At 43.0% G+C, this 19,136-nt stretch overlaps 1 long non-coding RNA gene across 2 annotated transcripts; it reads left to right on the top strand.

Moving 5' to 3' along the window:
* Window positions 1-8,725, top strand: LOC123396597. Of its 2 annotated transcripts, none has more exons than XR_006609923.1 (11): window positions 1-253; window positions 404-460; window positions 550-633; window positions 721-1,029; window positions 1,143-1,835; window positions 1,943-2,010; window positions 2,684-2,816; window positions 2,918-2,987; window positions 4,746-4,824; window positions 5,026-5,106; window positions 8,042-8,725. It is a non-coding gene; the product is annotated as an uncharacterized LOC123396597 (long non-coding RNA). The 2 variants fall into 2 exon arrangements; XR_006609920.1 differs by having other exon boundaries at window positions 2-253; window positions 8,047-8,725.
* Window positions 8,726-19,136: the final 10,411 nt, after the last annotated feature.

Below are 19,136 nucleotides of genomic sequence, written 5' to 3'. Positions count from 1 at the left end.
ACACCAAGTTATTTCTTTTTTTAGTGGATCAGTACATGTGATAGTTATTTGCACTAATATTTTTATTCCATGTAAAACACAGATACTGAAGACCGGTTTCTTCCATGCTGATCCGCATCCTGGAAACCTTGCCATAGACAAGGATGGCTCTCTAATATATTATGATTTTGGAATGATGGGTGAAATCAAATCATTCACTCGAGATAGATTACTCTCCTTGTTCTATGCTGTGTATGAGAAGGACGCGAACAAGGTATCTTCATATCTTCGTATGAGTGGTGCACACATAATAGTTTTCTGTATTCACCTAACATCTTATTTTTCATGGTGTTGAGTAATTTAAGATGCTCATTTTTTGGGCAGTTCATCTATTCTCCTTTTCTCAGCCAGCTCTATCTTACAGGTTATAAAACCTTTAATTGACCTGGAAGCTCTTCAGACAACAGGAGACCTCTCACCGGTTTGTAGGACATGCTATTTCCTGGGCAGAAAAGTTATAACAGAAATTTCATTTAAAAATTATTTTCTGCCTCCTTTTTTGTTATACAGGTAAGAAGGTCTGTACAATATTTCTTGGACAATCTGCTGAGCCAGTCACCGGATCAACAGCAGACTCTAGCTGCAATTGGAGAGGTTGCCTGACCTTATAATTTTACAAGAATCAGTTTGCATGTAAAAAAACTGAGATATTGAAGTTAATCCTTTGTTTTACCTTCACAGGACTTGTTTGCAATTGCTCAAGATCAACCGTTCCGTTTTCCTTCCACATTTACCTTCGTCATAAGAGCATTCTCAACCTCTTCACCTCACCCAGAGTGGATGAAGCTGCATCAAGTTCAACAAAAGATGCCTGGTGAGTCTTTTGAACAGTAGGCTCTACCCCATCCTTGACTGTAAGTTTTGTATGATGAGACATAACCACGACTTTTTTCATATGTTTTGGCAAATACTGTAAGAAGGTCTTTGTAGTTCATGGGGGGTCTGTGTAGAGATTTGGCACTTTCCAAACTAAGCTGTAAATACTGAGTTGTGAGTACATCGTTACAGAAGCTACAATGTGTTTTTATGTGTTTTCTTTACTTCTTTGATTTGTTTTCCTCTTAGCCTTCTGACCGCTTATGTAGCTTTAAACTCATTTGCAGATGGTGTTTGACCATGATGGTGAGCTCTGTGCCTGTCTCATTCATAGAATTCCCCTAACTCATTCTTTTTAATCTTTACTCTTGGAAAAATTCCTTTAATCAAATCCTTGCTATTATGATTGAATGCACATCCACTTCATATAATGTCAATTTGCATAGTTTTCAACACAAAGTATTCACTCCAAATTCTGTTTTCTTTAAGCATTTGTCTTATATTACTATTCGTATTTGAACATGTTTCTATTTGTATTTGGACATGTAACGCCCTCTCCAAGTTCATCTTTCTTGCCATGTAGCGTTCTCCCCTAGTTGACCGTTCCTGCCCATGATTTAATACTCTTCTCTGGTTTATTCTTTTAGTTGTCAAACCAAATAAAGTTTATTCTTTTAGCGTCTTTTTGCGAATATGTGCAAACATGATATGTCTAGTGGAATTCACATGGATAGCACAATGTGTTGGGAGAGGAATACCTCTCTGTAAAAGCTAACAAAACTAACTGTTGTTGTCCCTGTTGCGTGGACGAGAAGCCCCTGCTGCTGCGGCTGCTGTTGTCCCTGTTGTGTGTGGTAGAAGCCCGTGCTGCTGCTGTTGTTCGCCCCGAACGCGCACCGGCACCAGCCACCGACACCTCCCGGCGGCGGGCTGACGCCTTCTTGCCAGAGTCTTGAGGCACGTAGAGCGCGGAAGAGGAGGTAGGCGCCGCCGCGGACGGTCTCGTTCCAGGCGCTACAGGAACTCCTCTTTCTCTCTCGTCAGACAGTCTACTTGAATATAAATGCACACATATCTTGATTTCCAGGTATCACCATGTCATTCTCATGTCCATCCAGTGGTGGAGCTAGAGAATTGTACAAGCCTGGGCATGCCGTAAGCTAAATTTTACTTTGATCTATCAACACCACAAGTATCACATATTTAGACAAACCTGGTGTGTAGTATACACACAAATATTTCATACATTATAGAAATGAATGAAAACATCATTCAGAAAAAAAAGAAAAAAATGAAAACATGTTCTATAATACTAAATGAAAGTCCAATCTCTGATTCTCATCCGTGTGCACACATGAGAATCTACAAGATACAACATAATTGTTATAATTGTTATAATTCAGGTTGGTAGAAGATAGAGCAGTCTCATGTTGTTATAATTGAGGTTGTTATAATCTATCATACACTCTGTCTCACGCACTAAACGACGTTGATCAAATAATAAAATTTGCATTGAATTGAAGTGGGAAAACAAATGTACAGGATGCAACACATTATCAAACTTTTGATCCTGATTGTCGCTTGCTGGAGTCGTAGTCTGATTAGAACCGACCGTGCATCATCTCTTGCATTCTTGCTGCCACCGGTAGCCGCCTTCAACTGCCAGAGTTGCTATAGCTCAATATTTCCTTGGCATATCACATGAGTACCTGCTGCAAATATCATGTTACTATTGTCGAAGTTAATATTATGCAATAAACTGGTTGTCTATATTATTTAGTTTATCATTGTCTGATTGAGAATGACCTAAGGGTTTAAAGTTTAACAGGAATATTCCCAGTCTAGCAGATTTGGAATGGTATGGTGTCGGTGCAGTGGTGCCGGGATGAAGGTGCGGTCGTTGCAGTCCTGGGCAGCGCTAAATGTTGAGTGGATTGCTTCGTAGATTTCTTTCGCAACAGGTATCACTTGCTTTACAGATATATTGTACCACCTATTTGTTGTATCCTTCATCTATAGCAATGCAGATATAGTTCGTGACATAGTTACTCTCCTATTATAGGCTAGAGTCAAAAAGGTCTTGTATGAGGGTCTCATTCAAATTCAGTGGCTTTAAACAACATGATTCACAGGTTAGTAAATTTCTTGTTTTCTGGAAGACATGGATGTTTTTAGCATGGTTGGCAATGTGTTAAGCCACTTAATCCTACTTCCATTTTCACTTTCAGAATCAATTAGCCTAAGTCTACTGTGTTAATCCTGTTGATAATTTGCAATGCCAGAATCCTTTGAGTTTGTGGTCTAGTTTGGTTTGCATCCTCGCTATGTTGTGCCTGGCCTGGAGCCTCCCTAAGATCTGCCTGCTATTTGTTTGGTTGGAACCCCTAAAAATATAGAGCTAACCTGGCCTGGATAGCTCAGGCAAATAGTTAGTCTGTTAGGCGTCAGATTCTAAGAGTGCTACTCTGTTCCTTCTCTTCTGATGTCATATGTTGCCCAGCTTCTCTTTGACGGGAATTCCTCTCCTCATCTGTCTTCGTTTTCCTAGCTGCTCTGCGACATGCATTGATTTCCTCCTTCTGTTCAGGTATTAACCTATTTCGCCGTGCTATATATTGGTCTCGTCTTTTCTGCTTTTTGTCCGATGTAATGACTGCGTTTGAAGCAAGGTGTTCAGGACCAGTCTATGAGGTGTTGAGCCTCAACGCTATATATGAAACAATATCATGCTCAGCGCTGCTAGGTGTTCCTCCAAGTGATACACGATGATCATAGTAGGTGGCTTCACGAGAATGATTTCCTGAAGAACCATTTGATGGACCACTTTGGTTATGAATTGTATAAATGCTAACGGAAAATACGTTAGTGGTCAAGGGCGATACCACTTGGGGTTTCGACATGCTGCACTAGCCGAAAGGCCGTGAGATTGCCGGCTATGGGAACCATCATACGGAGTTGAGTGGGCAGATTGTCATTATCGTCGGAAGACGAAACACTGTTGTTAGTAGTGTCCGTTTGGCCGCGAATGGAAAAACCAGAAAGTGGTCGGTGGGTAATGGTGGGTTGTAGCCTCGGTGTCCTCTCATATTCAACAACTGATAAGAATTAATGTAGGAAAAGTTGTGAAAGAACACTGTATACCTTATATGCAGACATGTGATGGGCATAGACATACCTCTTTTTCCTTTATCATAAAGATTCCCTCTTTCGTGTGACATCTCTATCTCGTATATGTTATTCACTAAAACTGCATTCATATGCCGAGATACAAAATTAAATTAGGGGGCGTGATGGGTTAGATTTTATACAAAATTAAATTACTGGTTTTGATGGGCCAATTTGTCTTCTCCAAGGCAGAAAATTAGAGGGTGTGATAACTCTTGGATAGTATAGTCCTTATGATACAATGAAACATAAAAGTTTCTCTTAATGGCTTATTGCACTGGTCATAATAATGTAAATGTTCAACCAAAATAATGGACGAATCAGGCTGTACTCTAGTTTGCACGAATTAAATATAATGGTGGTGGCATGCAGCAATCAAGAGAACAAGGTCGAGCCAGGCTTAGACTTGATGACAAGCATAATTAGATTCAGATGGTTCCTTGCATCCTCCTTTCAAAATTAAACCTGAAGGTATATTTTGTTTGAGTCTTCTTGCTTGTGCGGATTCAAGAATTTGATTCTTTGTTCTAGCTTTTTTAATTTGTGCATTTGGAGTTCACAGGTATCTAAGTTTTTATGATGTATCTAACAAGAGTTTGACACTTTTTGCACCGGAAGTTTTTGGGCAAACATATTATCCAAATCATAAGTAGACTACCTGAACAGAAAATATAGGACCAGTCTTTGTTATTTTCTCAGAAACCTCTGATTTGTTATTTGAACAGGTGGTGGATTAATCAAACGAAAATTATTACGAATGAAGATGACATGGGCAAACAATAAATGAGAACGAACGACCAGCAGGTGAAAAATTATGATTTTGGCTGTTGGGCGTGATTAGTGGAAGTAGGTTATGCGATTTTCCATATAATAAGAATGAACTTAATCTTCAACAAAAATCCCCTCTTTCTGTAATCTTGTCAGATCGTTCATTCTTTTGGTGAAGTTCATCCTCCTATATATCTCTTCCCCACACTCTGATTTCTTTCTCTGATTTGTGATTAGAAAAGAGGAACTTGGAATTTTGTTGATTACTCGCAAGCAGCACAAAAATCACCCAGTTTCTAATTTTCTAGCCATATCCAGGTACCTTGTTACATACCTTTCTTAGCAGTTTTATTTCATTAGCACTGTTCTTTTCTTAGTTGAAATACCACTGTTCTTAATTTCTTGTATCATATGTTTGTGGTCTAATTAGAAAAATTATTGTTAATTTAGAAACATGTGCATTGCCACGGAAAAAATATATGAAGCGCTGCGTCATAGTGGTTCTTAAGTTTTGATCATGTATTTTTTTTCCTGTGAAACTGTCGGTTTTCCATTATAAAAGGATTGGACAAAGGTTCAGGTAGAAAGTATAGATCTTTTTGGATCATCTATTGACAAACACGGTGTCTTCCTCCCTGCTCCTATTTGACAACAACTTTTATTCCAATAACAACCAGGTGTTTTTAGAGGGTTTATGTTTGCTTTTGTCTCCAACCATTGTCCTAGTTCCTTCTCATGTAGCTTGATCCTTTCAGTAGAGAAGGCCAAATGAGTCTTAAAACTTCACAAAAGTTCACATCCATGTACCTATACCAACCAACCTCCATGTTTTCTGAAAAGGCAATCTCAGGAAATTGCTCCTTTTGAAGAAATGATTCAGTGTGACTTAATTGGAAGCACTAAGATGGCCAAACATATGAACCAGGTACAATATTCTCAGAACAACATAAGTAGAGCCAAATTATTGATATCTTGACAGCTAACATAAGTTCAGCTGACTCTGCTCAAAGTATATATCTGTTGAAGTTTGACTATATTTAGAAAATAATGTCTACTAAACAAACCTCTGTTTAAAAATTAAAATTGACAAAACAATGTGTACATTAAGATATTTTTGTAAAAAGTAGTGACACTAAAGCTATTGTGTTGCAATAATAGCAATAAAAGATGAAGACATCTTAATGTGTAAAGAAATCTGATTGATCTCCTTGGCATCCTCGTATAGCAGGAACATGTATTAAAATTAGAAATCTCTATTACCCATCATTCAGAAAAAGGCACAATTACCTTTGCAAAAAGCATATCCCTATGCGGAACTCTGTAGTGAGGCTTTGCCTGTTGTACGGTGCAAATTCTGTTTTCGCACCAGCAGCTTGGAGTATGCTGCTGAATATGCGAAGTCTTTCTCCGTAGTCCGTACAATGCTTACTTCAACCACGTGCTTCAGAGTTCCGTAGCAAAAAGGGCTCCTGAATGCATAGATTTGCATCATGTACATATATAGAACTATAAAGCTATTAGAAGCATTGTAGTGGCATACTTGCTTCCAGCAAATTAAAATCCACCCTAATTCTTTCACTTTTTTCTCTAATAATATATCATCCATGTCGTTCTCTTACATTGTACATAGTACGTCAACACCTACAATCATGCTATAAATGCAAAAGCTACATGCTATACATGCAAAAAAACAAATGTGACTACCGTGAGTTCTTTTCAAGGGCCTGGGTCACTTCCAGTTAGATATAGCTTGTAAAATGTGCAAAACAAAAGTATAGATAACTTCCACCCTGTAATAATGGATATATTTTTCTTTGAACAGTAGAATGTTAATACCAATGCTAACAACATTGAACCTGAAGCAAAATCGGAGTGAATTGGGTCATGCCGATAGGCTTAGGGAGTGACTACACCATTGTATTTCCCAGAACCTCATCTTGCTATCCCCTTCTTCCTTACACCAATGCAGCTACTTAGTTTCCTCCCACTTCTCTATCATTCTTTCTGCGCCACCAGTACTACGCCTCTTCCTTCTCTGCTGCTAGTAGGTGGCATGACCATCACCGCCACTTTTGAAACACCACTTAATTGTTAAGTATACCATGAGTAATGCATTATCTCAGATATTTTGGTGCAACAATAGCAATAGAGTTCTGATTGATCTCCTTGCCATCCTCATATGATTTGCCTCATCCGACCATGATGACACCATAGGCTGCTAATTATAAGCTAGCTCTACCCGATGGTGTTCACATTGTGAGAGTTTCACTATCTTCCTAAGCCTGATCGGTGAGGGGATGGTATTTTGCGGTCAACACCTTTCGTCAATTTTATCATATTCTTAATATGCCAATTGAACCACACACGGATGAAAAATCCCATAATAACAAATTCTCTGTCCAGAAATGAGGGATGATTGGATCCCTCGTGATCACTAACAAGAATGGAATGTTCCAAACAGAAACTGCTGGGATCAAGGTAAAAGAGAACACCAACCCTGATAATGTAGCTTGTAGCGGCTGGAGACCCCTGACACACCTGCGCCGTTGGTCAACCACGGGTCAGCCACGCCGGTGCGTGCCAAGCGAAGGAATTAAGAGACCGATGAAAGAGTTTACATGTGCGAAGAAGCTCTGGTGGAGGGAGCCGCAGATAACTGTTAGGCGGAGGATTGGCTTTGCACAGCCAGTCGTCATGGCCTCCTTCCATACGTGACGGCAGAGGGTAAGATGGGATTTGCACCGTTGCTCGCCGCTGCCTCCTTCTATCCATGATAGTAGAGTGTCTCGGGACGTCGGGCGGTCGTCGCCCGGGGGCTCTTCGATGCCTCTCAGTTATTTCCTTCCTAGCCGCTTTTGTGCTCTTCTTTGTAAGAAACAAAGAGCAATACATGGACTTGCGGCTCTTCGATGCCTCTTAGTTATTTCCTTCCTAGCCGCTTTTGTGCTCTTCTTTGTAAGAAACAAAGAGCAATACATGGACTTGCGGCTCTTCGATGCCTCTCAGTTATTTGTGCTCTTCTTTGTAAGAAACAAAGAGCAATACATGGACTTGCGCATGGCTAAAGATGTGACAGTGCAGCCTCTTTGCCTCCATCAGTATTAGGTGGCAGAGTAAAAGGGTGTTGTGGTCAAACTCCATGGGTCAGTACATATTCTGAACTGTGCGTGTATAAATCAGTTACTTTTGAAAATCTGTCTTTTTGTGATTTGCTGCCTAATGACTGTTGTTCTACCAATTTGTTTGTCATAAGTGCAGAAGAGCCTGGTCCTTAGCCCTGACGCGGCCGTGGAGGAGGAATAGGAGTGGAAGAGAAGGAGTCGGACGCATGCCCGAAAAGAACTAACCGGACGAGCAGGGCCGACGAGCAGCGGAAGAACAACAGCAGGGGCAGCGGAAGAACAGCCGGCAAGCAGCGGAAGAACGGCAGTGGTGACGTGCGCTCAGGCTGGGCGATCGCTGGCCTGGGCGCAGGGGCAGCGGAAGAACAGCCGGCGAGCAGCGGAAGAACGACAGCGCCGACGTGCGATCGGGCTGGGTGATCGCTGGCATGGGCGCAGGGGCAGCGGAAGAACAGCCGGCGACTGGCGGAAGAACGGCAACGCAAGCGGCGGAAGAACGGCAGCACGGACGTGCGCTCGGGCTGGGCGATCGCTGGCCTGGGCGACGTGGGTTTGACTGCGTGCGTTTTTTTTCGGGCTGGGCGATCGCTGGCCTGGGCGACGTGGGTTTGACTACGTGCGTTTCTTTTTTTGGGTTTCAGCCGGTGGTAATTGTATGATGAGGGAACGAGACTTTGGTTGGCTAGTTCGCTGGCCTGGGCGACGTGGGTTTGACCGCGTGCTGGTTTTCTTCATTGAACCGTTTGGTTTTCGCAGGGTTGGGAAAAAATCTGTAGGAGGAAAAAAAGCTGTGCCAGGAGGACGTGGGTGGGAGCGATAGAAGGGGGATCGCTGGTTGAACCATCACGACGACGACAGATCCCCTTTAATAGTGGGATTGAATCACATAGGAATTTTTCCTATGGAATCTTTTGTACTACGTTCCATAGGAAATCTAACAACCACTCCAACTTTTTTTTACAATTCCTTCGTTTTTCTTATGGCATCAAACACTCCTTACTAATCCTATAGGTTTTAAATGGACATGCCACTTCAATCCTCTATTTTTCCTATTTCTGCATTTTGAAAATCCTACGAATCAAAGAGACCTGCCGGCCACGAGACCGTCTCTACATCCCGGTGCACCGCGTGCAGTACTATTGGCAATACCGCATGACGTTGCTCTGGCGCAACGTCAACCTTCCCGGTGCCCCGTGATTGGCACCTCGACTCCCACAACATCCTGGAGCCGGCGATGCGGCGGTCATTGTGCATGCACGCGGAGGAGGTGTGCAAGTGTCGTGCCCACCTGACGCAGAAGCAATGCCGCGACCCATCATACGCATCGGACACCCCCAAGTCGGAAGTTTGGTTAGTCACCGAGCATGACATGCGCTGCCACGACGCCGTCCAACTTGACGAGGGCTACACACCACTGCACCCCGGTGGTCGCGCAGGAGGATGGAGAGGCATAGACAACATACGATGCCGCACTCGAGGAGGCGCTCCAGCGTGCCCTAGAGGAGTCTCTGCCCGAGGAGGACACACGCTGGCCAGGAGTGATGGAGGCGCTGCAGCTGTCAACTACGGGGGACTGCGTCTACCCTCTGCCATCGTCATCGGCCATGCCCAAGGTTGAGCACACGGAGTCCGCTTCCAAAGCACCGGCCTTTGAGGAAAAGTACGTGTGGACTGACGTCCTCTACGAGTGGATGAGTGTGTCGATCGTCGCGCTGGGAGCGATGCCGGAGCAGGAGGCGGCGTATCTCGAGCACTGGAGGCAGCATGCGCTAGCGGAGGAGCGGGCCGCCGGGGAGAGCCAAATGCATGCGGAGCGCGAGGGGGAGGAGCGTTGTGCCCGCTGGGCACGGGAGGAGGAGGAGCTCGGGAGAAGGAGGTTGAGGAGTGTGCGCCCCGTGCAGTAGAGCCGCCGAGGCAACTGTAGACAACGGAGAAGGCGGCGTGGCGTCGGGCCTTCACATGGGAGGGGCTGCCTCCGGACTTTATCGACCTCACCGTCTCTAAGGAGGATGTCAGCTCTTAGGATAGCGTGTTAGCCGGCTGGGTGGTGTATGTTTTTTAGTTTTTAAATTTATGTTAACTAGTAAAAAATGATGTGTGTTGCAATGGAAGAAAAAAACCATCCCTCATACACACATCTGACAACATCAACAAACAATATTCTAAAAAGAATCTTTATGGACATAATTTCAAACAATATGAAAATCAACTTTAACCCACTGATTTACGTAAAGCTCGTATCAGCAGTTTGATGTGCATGATCATATACGGGTTGGTAGTGCAATGTGCGAAATAGAGAAGAAGATCATGTACCTGTTTTAACCTTTATGACATGGTAGTTGACAGGAATCAACGTCCCCTATGGTGTCAATAATAGATGAATTCTTTTCCCTAAATGAACCAAAGCAGATGCGATTTCTGAAGGAAAATAAACAAATCATTTTTTAACTTGTGGACCACGTTAGTGAGTAATTCACGCTAACTTGGAGAGTAATTTAAATGAAGGTGAGCGAGCAGAAACACTTCGTGCTTTATTATTATTAGATACAAAACATTTTTAAGTGGACTTTGATCGTGGTTGACTGGTTGTTTTAATGTTTAATTCTTTTTTATTTATGCGCATGTTTTGAAGTTTTCATATGCCCACGCGGACAATGCTTCAGCCATCATTGGACCCATCGACTCATCCAAACAAAAAGACGGATACGTTCGCCAGTTTGATTGATCCAAACGAATAAAAATGCAAACATAATCCGCGTTCGTTTACGTTGGTGCATTGGAGTTGTCACGCATCGTTAAGGGTGTAACGACCAACATCTGGAATGTGAACTGTCAAAAAGTAACACAAATCTCAAAGCACCCATGGACGGTGAATCCATGATGAAATATCCCATGAACAGTCGAAGTGCCATTAACAGGATGACCTTTAATTTCCCTGTCTTTTAATGAAGATATAGGTAGCGCCTTGGTAGCGGTAGCACCGTGGCAGCAAAACTCTTGGCGCAATAGCTTCTCTCGCTTCACGGATCTCTATCTTGGCCTATCTCTATCCCATATCTGCCTTGTGAGCCATCACCTCTACATGTGACGAAGGTGGTGGGTTGATGCTAGTCATTGTCCCGATCTTGTACCCTATTACTTCAGGGCTTTTTCAAAAAGAAAGATTACCATCGCACTCTGCATCACCTTATAATTAACTTCGTGCCTTCATTTTCCATGTGTCCGCTTGATCATAAATTAATTTGATGGTCAACAAGGAGCTTTCTTGTGGACTGTTGAGGGCACATGCTCCGCGAGTACTCGATCTTGTATTGCTTCGGACAGTATTTACATCTGATCCCGAAGGTCATCAAGGTATTAACAGCTTGCATCTGCTCCAAATATTTGCCAACCACTCATTTTTGCACTTGCTTGAAGAAGGTTAACATACTTAGTCTCCGTACTAGTATATTGGTGTGAGTACACAAGAGCCAATTGATCCATTCATGAAGACGCCCTCTGGCTCGCTCTCTTGACAGGCAGATCAGACGCCATTAATCCCACACCTTAAATGCCATCAGCAACCAATGACTACTGCTCCTGGAGAAGACGGATGGAACCAGATGTTGGTTGCTCCGACTCAGTCGTAGTACAAGACAGTTGTTGTTGCTCTTCTAGCATCAGGGTTGGCGTCTGTTGCTGTTTTTGCCGGTGGACGCGTGTCTGACGCTGCAGGGAGGGCCGAGTCCGACCGCCGCCCGCCGCGCCGTTTATTGTGAAGAATGGGACGTCGCGCGGCATTCACTTGATCTGGGAAAAGCAGACATGTTTTCTTTTCATGATCACATGAGTACTACTCTTTCCGTTCCTAAATATAAGACCTTTTAGATATTGCACTATGAACTACATATGGATGTATATAGACATATTTTAGAATGTAGATTCACTCATTTTGCTCCGTATGTAGTCTCCTAGTGTAATCTCTAAAATGTCTTACTCCCTCCGTCCCAAAATAAGTGTCTTAAACTTAGTACAACTTTGTACTAGCTCTAGTACAAAGTTGAGACAGTTATTTTGGGACGGAGGGAGTACCAAGCATGCATGCTGAATGCATGGATGAATGTGCCGGCAATAGCACGCACTCGTTTCTTCGCTCCCACACACAGCATGTGCTTGCATTCATGGCGGTGCATACGTGTACACGCACACCCTCTCGCTCGATCGCTCTCTTGACAGGCGGATCGGACGCCATTAACTCGTTTCCTTGATTGCCACCAATCTCAGCTGCTCGCTGCTACTGGAAGCGAATCGTTTGATTGGGCGGCATGCGTGTGGAGTATAGTCCAGTTGCTGTTGAATGCGTGGACGTGTGCATCGGCAGGCATCAGGGGTTGGTGTCCGTTGCTGTTCTTGCCGGTGTACGCGCGGGCGAGTGCGGCGCGGGAAGGGCCGAGTCAAAGCCTGCCTGCGTCGCTTGGCAACGGCCAGTCGGGACCGCCTCGCCGATGATCGTCGAGAAACCGAGGAATGTATTAGAAAACATGATGGGGACAATAGAGATAACACAGAGATGTAAAAGTAAATACAATTGTTATCGTTGATGATGGGATAACACATATATAGCCCGCGAATGGGTAAGCCCGAAAGGACATGAGACAACTACCTCGGTTAGGAAAATTAGGAATTTATAGGATTAATTAAATCCTAACGCCCTCTAATCCATGCTTGTTAGTGTAAGCCTTGTCATCTTGAAAACTCCTCTAAAATCGTGTGGGAAAAATGAGGTTATATGTGTTTGAACTAAAACTTCTTTAAACCCGGTGAGAAAAATAAGAAGAAAACGATCCAAAATATACTCGTTATTATCTCTTTTAACTCAATATGAGAAATTCGTAGAATTTAGAAGACAATAAATATGTCATATATATTTTCCTAAAAAAGTCTGGTGGGGAAAACTGAAAATATGACATATGATCTTCTTGTATTGATATTACCACATTGAAAACCTTCATGAGAAACTATGAGAACCTTCATGATATTTTAATTGTATAACAATGCACATACAAATGGTTCACGTATTTAAACTTATGCTCATCTGATTAGAAAAATAGAATTCTAAAAGTTTTCATGTAATTATAAAACAGAAAGATCACACAGAAAACATGAAAACGGAAGGGATGGGTAAATCAAAGTCATGCGAGACGTTCTAACAGTATATAGTCGGTCAATCGCCGGCCAATTTTTTGGGCGGAGCGCTCAGGTGGGCAACCATACCTTGATTTTGGCCCAATTTTTTTTAATAGGCATATTATTAAGTAGTTGGGCCGCTCCAACGCGAACGACACGAGCCAGCAACAAAGCGACGATACGGGCACGAACCCTAGCGACGTCGGCGGCTGGTCGCGACCAAGCGGGCGACCGAGAGGGCAGCCAACGTGGGGCGGCGACGGCAGCGGCTCCAACTGCGGCGGCGGCAGCAAGGGGCGGCGGCGGGTGTGGCGGGCCAGCAAGCGGCGGCGGCGGCAACAAGGGCGGCTCCAGCTGCGGCTGGCCGACGAGCGGCAACGACTCCAGCTGCAGCAGCGGGTTAGCAGCTTGGCTCTTCTGCAGAGTTGAGATTTCAGGTATTTCTTCAGAGTTCAGAAGTGGTTCAGACTTCACTTCAGAGTTCAGATAGCAGCAGCAGCGGGTTAGCAGCTTTAGAGTTCAGATTTCAGGTAGAAAATGGAAAGAAATGAGAAAGGTCTAGCAAATCCAAAGAAAAGACGAAGATGTAATCTTTAATTTTTCTGAAATTTAAAGTGGTTGGTAGTGGGAGCAGATTGTATTGATATATTAATGTTGTGATTGCAGATTTTAAAAAGTATTTTGAAGTGCTTGGTGGTGACAGCATCTCAAAATCGGATCAAGCACCCGCGAAAGTGTCAATATTTCAGCACATGATTGTCATCAAGATCAAGTGATTTCCATGGAAGTGGAACAAACTACAAAATTCCGTTGAAGCTATAGTGGAAGAGAATGTAGAAGTTTACAAGGGTTGAAGGTATAACTATTTTTAGTGAAGATTACATAAATGGTGATCCAGGACTTCGCATCCCACTTGATTGTTTTGCCCCCAACATTAGAGATGATGTTAGATTTGCTTATATACGAATGGATGCAACTCAACCAACAAGTTGCATCCCCCCCCCCCCCCAAATAGAGATGGAAGATGCTCCCGACCACAATGGTATAAAGACTTTGCTTGGTTGAAATATAGTGTAACAAAGCATAATGCTTGTTGCTTCTGTTGTTTTCTTTTCAAGCATGACCGAATGGATAATAAATTTGGCATGATGTCTTCTCCAAATTTGGTTTTGACTGTTGCAGAAATGAGGAAACATCCTTAGTCTAATCTGGAGACACAAGATGGGGATCTCATTACACAACCTTATCTCCAGAATCAATGTGGGATGCAGTCATAGAAGTTTTGAGCATTGTTGAGAATGATTTGCGTGTTCCATGTAGGGCAGGAGGTTTGGTTCATCAAATGGAAACTTTTAGCTTTGTGTTCATCCTGAAGATGATGTTAAAAATCCTTCGTATCACAAATGATTTATTTCTTCTATTGCAAAAAAGGATCAAAATGTTATTCACGTATGTGATGCATCGTGTTAGATGTATGTAGTATGGTTGATATATTTAGTTCATGTCAGCATACATGAATCCAAAATTATAATTATCTCATTTCAGGCAATGTCATTGGTTACGGGTGTGACAACACGTTTGATCAACTTGAGAAATGATGGTTGGGAGCCACTATTGAAAGATGTCAAAGCCTTTTGCACCAAAAAAGACATTCCAATACCAAATATGGATGAAATCTTTACATAGTGGGGTAAATCAAGAAAAGGTCGACGAAACAATGTCACAACTGACCATTTTTTCCGTGTGGACACCTTCTATGCTGCTATAGACTCCATCACCACAGAGTTCGATCATCGTTTTAATGAGGTATCTTCAGAGTTGCTCCAGAACTTCTCTTGTCTTGACCCAAGAAACTCCCTTTCTAGGTTCAACCTGCATAAGCTTGCTAGACTCAGAGAGATTTACCATGATGATTTCTCTGATTATGAACATGAACCTATAGAAGATACCATTGATCTATTCATTATCCATATGAGAAGAATTGAAGACTTTAGATCTTGTCATGATATTGCAAGCCTAACTAATTAAAATGATGGTTGAACTTGAAAGGTATGTCGTGTTTCCTACTGTTTATCGCCTCGTTGAGTTGGCATTGCTACTATCGGTAGCGACTACAAGAGTTGAAAGGGCCTTCTCATCAATGAAAATCATCAAAACTGAGTTGCGCAACAAGATGACAGATGGTTGGCTTAATGACTTGATGGTTTGTTATATTGAGCGAACGATCTTCAGAAGTATTGATCTTGGTAAAATTAAGAAAGATTTTCAGAATGACGGTAGGGCATTGCCATTACCTGGGTCTTCTAAACGTCATTGAAAGCTTCATCATCGGTATGTTTTAAGTTGTTTTTCTATTGAAACATGTCTACATTTTTATTGTACGTATTTGGTTTCCATTTGTAATGTGTATTGACTCTTTCGATTTGCATCAAAAGAATTCTTTCCTTAAAACTTCACCACATCTTAAATTTTTTTTTGTCTTTCGCTGCTAGTATCGTGTACGTACGTAGTTGGGTATTTCTGCCGTGGAGCACATATGCAAAATGTCGGCTATTTCTGTCGTGGAGCACATATGCAAAATGCGACTAGTATTACTCTCTCCGTCACGGTTTAGAAGGCGTGCATGGAAATTATCTAGAACCTAGGTGATTATTTATTGACTATGAAATGAGTTAAAAAAAGCATTCACACTACGTATGCCTATAAAAGCAATACTCCGGAGTGCTAATTAGAAGCTAGGAGTAAATGTAATGTGTCTTAAACCTTATTTATTATGGAAATGCATTTAAATTTAACAGTGCTTTTTAAACCGTGACGGAGTCGATGCATGCCGAATGTATGAATGTGCCGGCAATAGCACGCTCCCACGCTCAGTACGTGCTTGCATTCATGGCGGTGCATCCGTGTACACGCGCACCCTCTCGCTCGCTCTCTTGGCAGGCAGATCGGAGTCCAAGCCTGCCTGGGCAACTTGGCAACGGCCGGCCGGGGCCGCCGAGCCAATGATCGTTGTGAAACGGAGGAATGATGACAGGACAGCACTCCGCAAGGCACGAGTGCGAAAAGTGGTTGATGGAATGACATGTTTTTCTAAATACACGATGATAATAATAATAATAATAAAACATGCGACCGAAAACATCTTGCCACATTCGTTCCCTTCCGGCTACCAAAAACCCTAGCTAGCCCGGACGTTCATCACGGGGTTCTTCAACAACAACGTCAAAGACAAGTGAGAGTTCGACACCGGCGCTGGCTCATCCCATGCGCCGCCGCCGGACATCCTTCGCGGTAGTTCCGCTAGCGGGGAGGGCTTGCCAGCCATGAGACCGTCTCTACATCCCGACGCACTGCGTGCATTAGCACTCGTATACGTAGTACCGCGTGCCATTGTCGTGGCACGACGACTCATCAACTTTCCCATGGTTGGCACATCAACCCCCACCGCATCCCAGTGTTGCGGTTGCCACACAACATTTAACCATGGGGATGCAAAACGCGTTCAAGTATTGTTGAGGGTGTGGTACTTGTTAGTATCATAGACTGTACATCAGTGTTCTGCAGATGTACAACACATGTATATTAAACTTTTCAACTTCAAGTGCAGACAGTATATGTCGAATCGCTACTTTAGCTACACATCATGTCACGATGTAGTTTTTGACTATGGCTCTGTTTGGATCTTAGGATTAGGTTAGAGTTGGTTAGATTAGAGCCATCTAACCCTCAAAAATCCAAACAGAAGAATTAGAGTTGATTAGATGCATCTAACCCACTCAAAAACTCTAGCCCGCCCAAGAGGTGCTTTTTTGGGTTAGAGTTAGGTGGGGTCCAAGGAAAGAAAAAAAATCACCATCCTAGACGCACCAGATCCCACCCTCCCCACCAACCCCGCTCCTGCTCCCGTTGCTCCCATCCACCCACTCCCGTCCCTCCCCATCGTATAAAAAATGAATTCGATATGAATAGATATATGAAACAAAAAAAAGTTAAAATGATTATTTTTAACCCCAACCGCTATTCTTTTTCCGCCACGTGGGTCAATTTTCATAAATTTTCCACTCCCTATCTTTCACAGTATAAGGTGTATTGGTTTGTTTCAAAGTCAACTAATTTTGATCGAATTTGGACGGATTCCTTGCCCAAATTTACGCGCAATTTTGCGTCGGCGTTTGCGGAGGAGATCCGCTAGTGGCGTGCCAAGCTCACGCCGCAGAAGCACCGCAACCCGACCTACACAACGATTCCCTAATTTTGTGTTGGTGAATAACAGTATACAATGGCACCTTGCTTAGAGCATCTTCAATAGCCGTGCTAAACAAGCGTCACGTCGTAAATTTATCCATTTTAGCGCGCGCGCAATCGGCAGAGTGTCTCCAGCGGGCACAATAACCGCGCGCGTGGCATGTAGAGTTGGGCGCGCGGTTCGAATCGCCATCGCGCGCTGCGTATTTGGGGCGTCCGCCTCCGCACGCGGCACACACGAGCGCTCGTATCGCACTCTCTCCACTGCGCCACCTTCGCCCCGCACACGCCGGCGCCGGCGAACTGACCCGATGGACGCGCGCCGGCTCCCCCCTCACCCCATCCTACAGCCGCGAACCCTCCGCCGCCGCCAGCTGAGAATAATTAATAAAATGGATGCATGGATCGGCCGGATGCAGAGGCTGGAGTAATCCTCCGTTTCTAAAAACAAAATATAAGTATATACTTCACATCTGTCCAATATTCCATTGTGGGTGCTTGCATGAAGCGCCTCACATAACCAATGAAATATAATACGCCAAGTCCGGTCTTGTGCCTGTATGAATGTGTAGAATTTAGGTACATTTTATAGATGATTTTTCAGAAGAACACGTGTGTAGTGTACAAGATTTATGTTATTGTCTACGCCATCGTTAGAAACAGACTAGAGCAAGAAAATAAAAGGGGCGCCCCAACGAAATTTGATCAAGATTACTACCTAGCACCAATCTCACAAGAGGAGGCCTTTAACAAAAAGAAAAGTTAGCGAATTACACATTTAAAGGGTGTTTGTTTCCAGGGACTTAAAAAAGGTCCCTATAAGTCCCACCTAAACCAAACACAAGGGACTTATTGGGACTTATTGTGGTGATTTGGGACTTATCAAATAAGACTCTCAGGGAGAAGCTTATTGGGACTTATCCCAGGCCGAACCTACCCCGCGTCGCTCCAGGCTCGTTCCCCGCACGCCGCCCCGCCTCTCGGTCTAATTTGTTCCAAACAAACAGGTAGGGACTTATGACTTATAAGTTGGGACTTAAAAAAATCCTAGAACTTATGAAACAAACATGGCCTTACTAGTAGTATCCCTGTTGTTCAAGAACAGAAGTGGGACCAACTTCTTATCACGACTAGTTACAAATTTCTGTTGGTAAACAACAGTATACACTGGCACCTTACTTATTAGTACTTCCTCCGTTCCTAAATATAAGACATTTTAGAGATTTTACTATGGACTACATACGAAGTAAAATGACTGAACCTATACTCTAAAGTATGTCTATATACATCCGTATGTAGTTTATAGTGAAATCTTTAAAATATCTTATATTTAGAAACGAAGGAAGTATAACATAAAAATATTAGAGAAATAATTCGAGAAACGATGGAGACATACACCGACTGAATACAGGAGGGTACAAACAGAAAAGCCCAAAAAGAAAGGAAATACATACATAGACGAGTAAAGAAGAGAACATGAAGCATTTACGGCTTGGCGAATCTGACCTGCACGAGAGGCCGACGGTGCAAAAGCTCATAGTACTCCCTCCGTTTCTTTTTACTCCACGTATAAAATTTGGTCAAAGTCAAACAACGTAAAGTTTGACCAAATTTATATAAAAAAATAAAAATATCTATTATATTAAAATTATATAGTATGAAAATATATTTCGTGGTGCATCTGATAATATTGATTTCATGTTGTAAATGTTGATATTTTTTAATATAAAGTTAGTCAAACTTTATAAAGCTTGACTTTAACCAAACCTGACTAAAACGAAACGGAGAGAGTACATGATAGCACAAGTAATTAGG

This window comes from Hordeum vulgare, chromosome 1H, assembly GCF_904849725.1.
Source record: "Hordeum vulgare subsp. vulgare chromosome 1H, MorexV3_pseudomolecules_assembly, whole genome shotgun sequence".
NCBI lineage: Eukaryota > Viridiplantae > Streptophyta > Magnoliopsida > Poales > Poaceae > Hordeum > Hordeum vulgare.
This window is presented reverse-complemented; position numbering and strand designations above follow the sequence as displayed.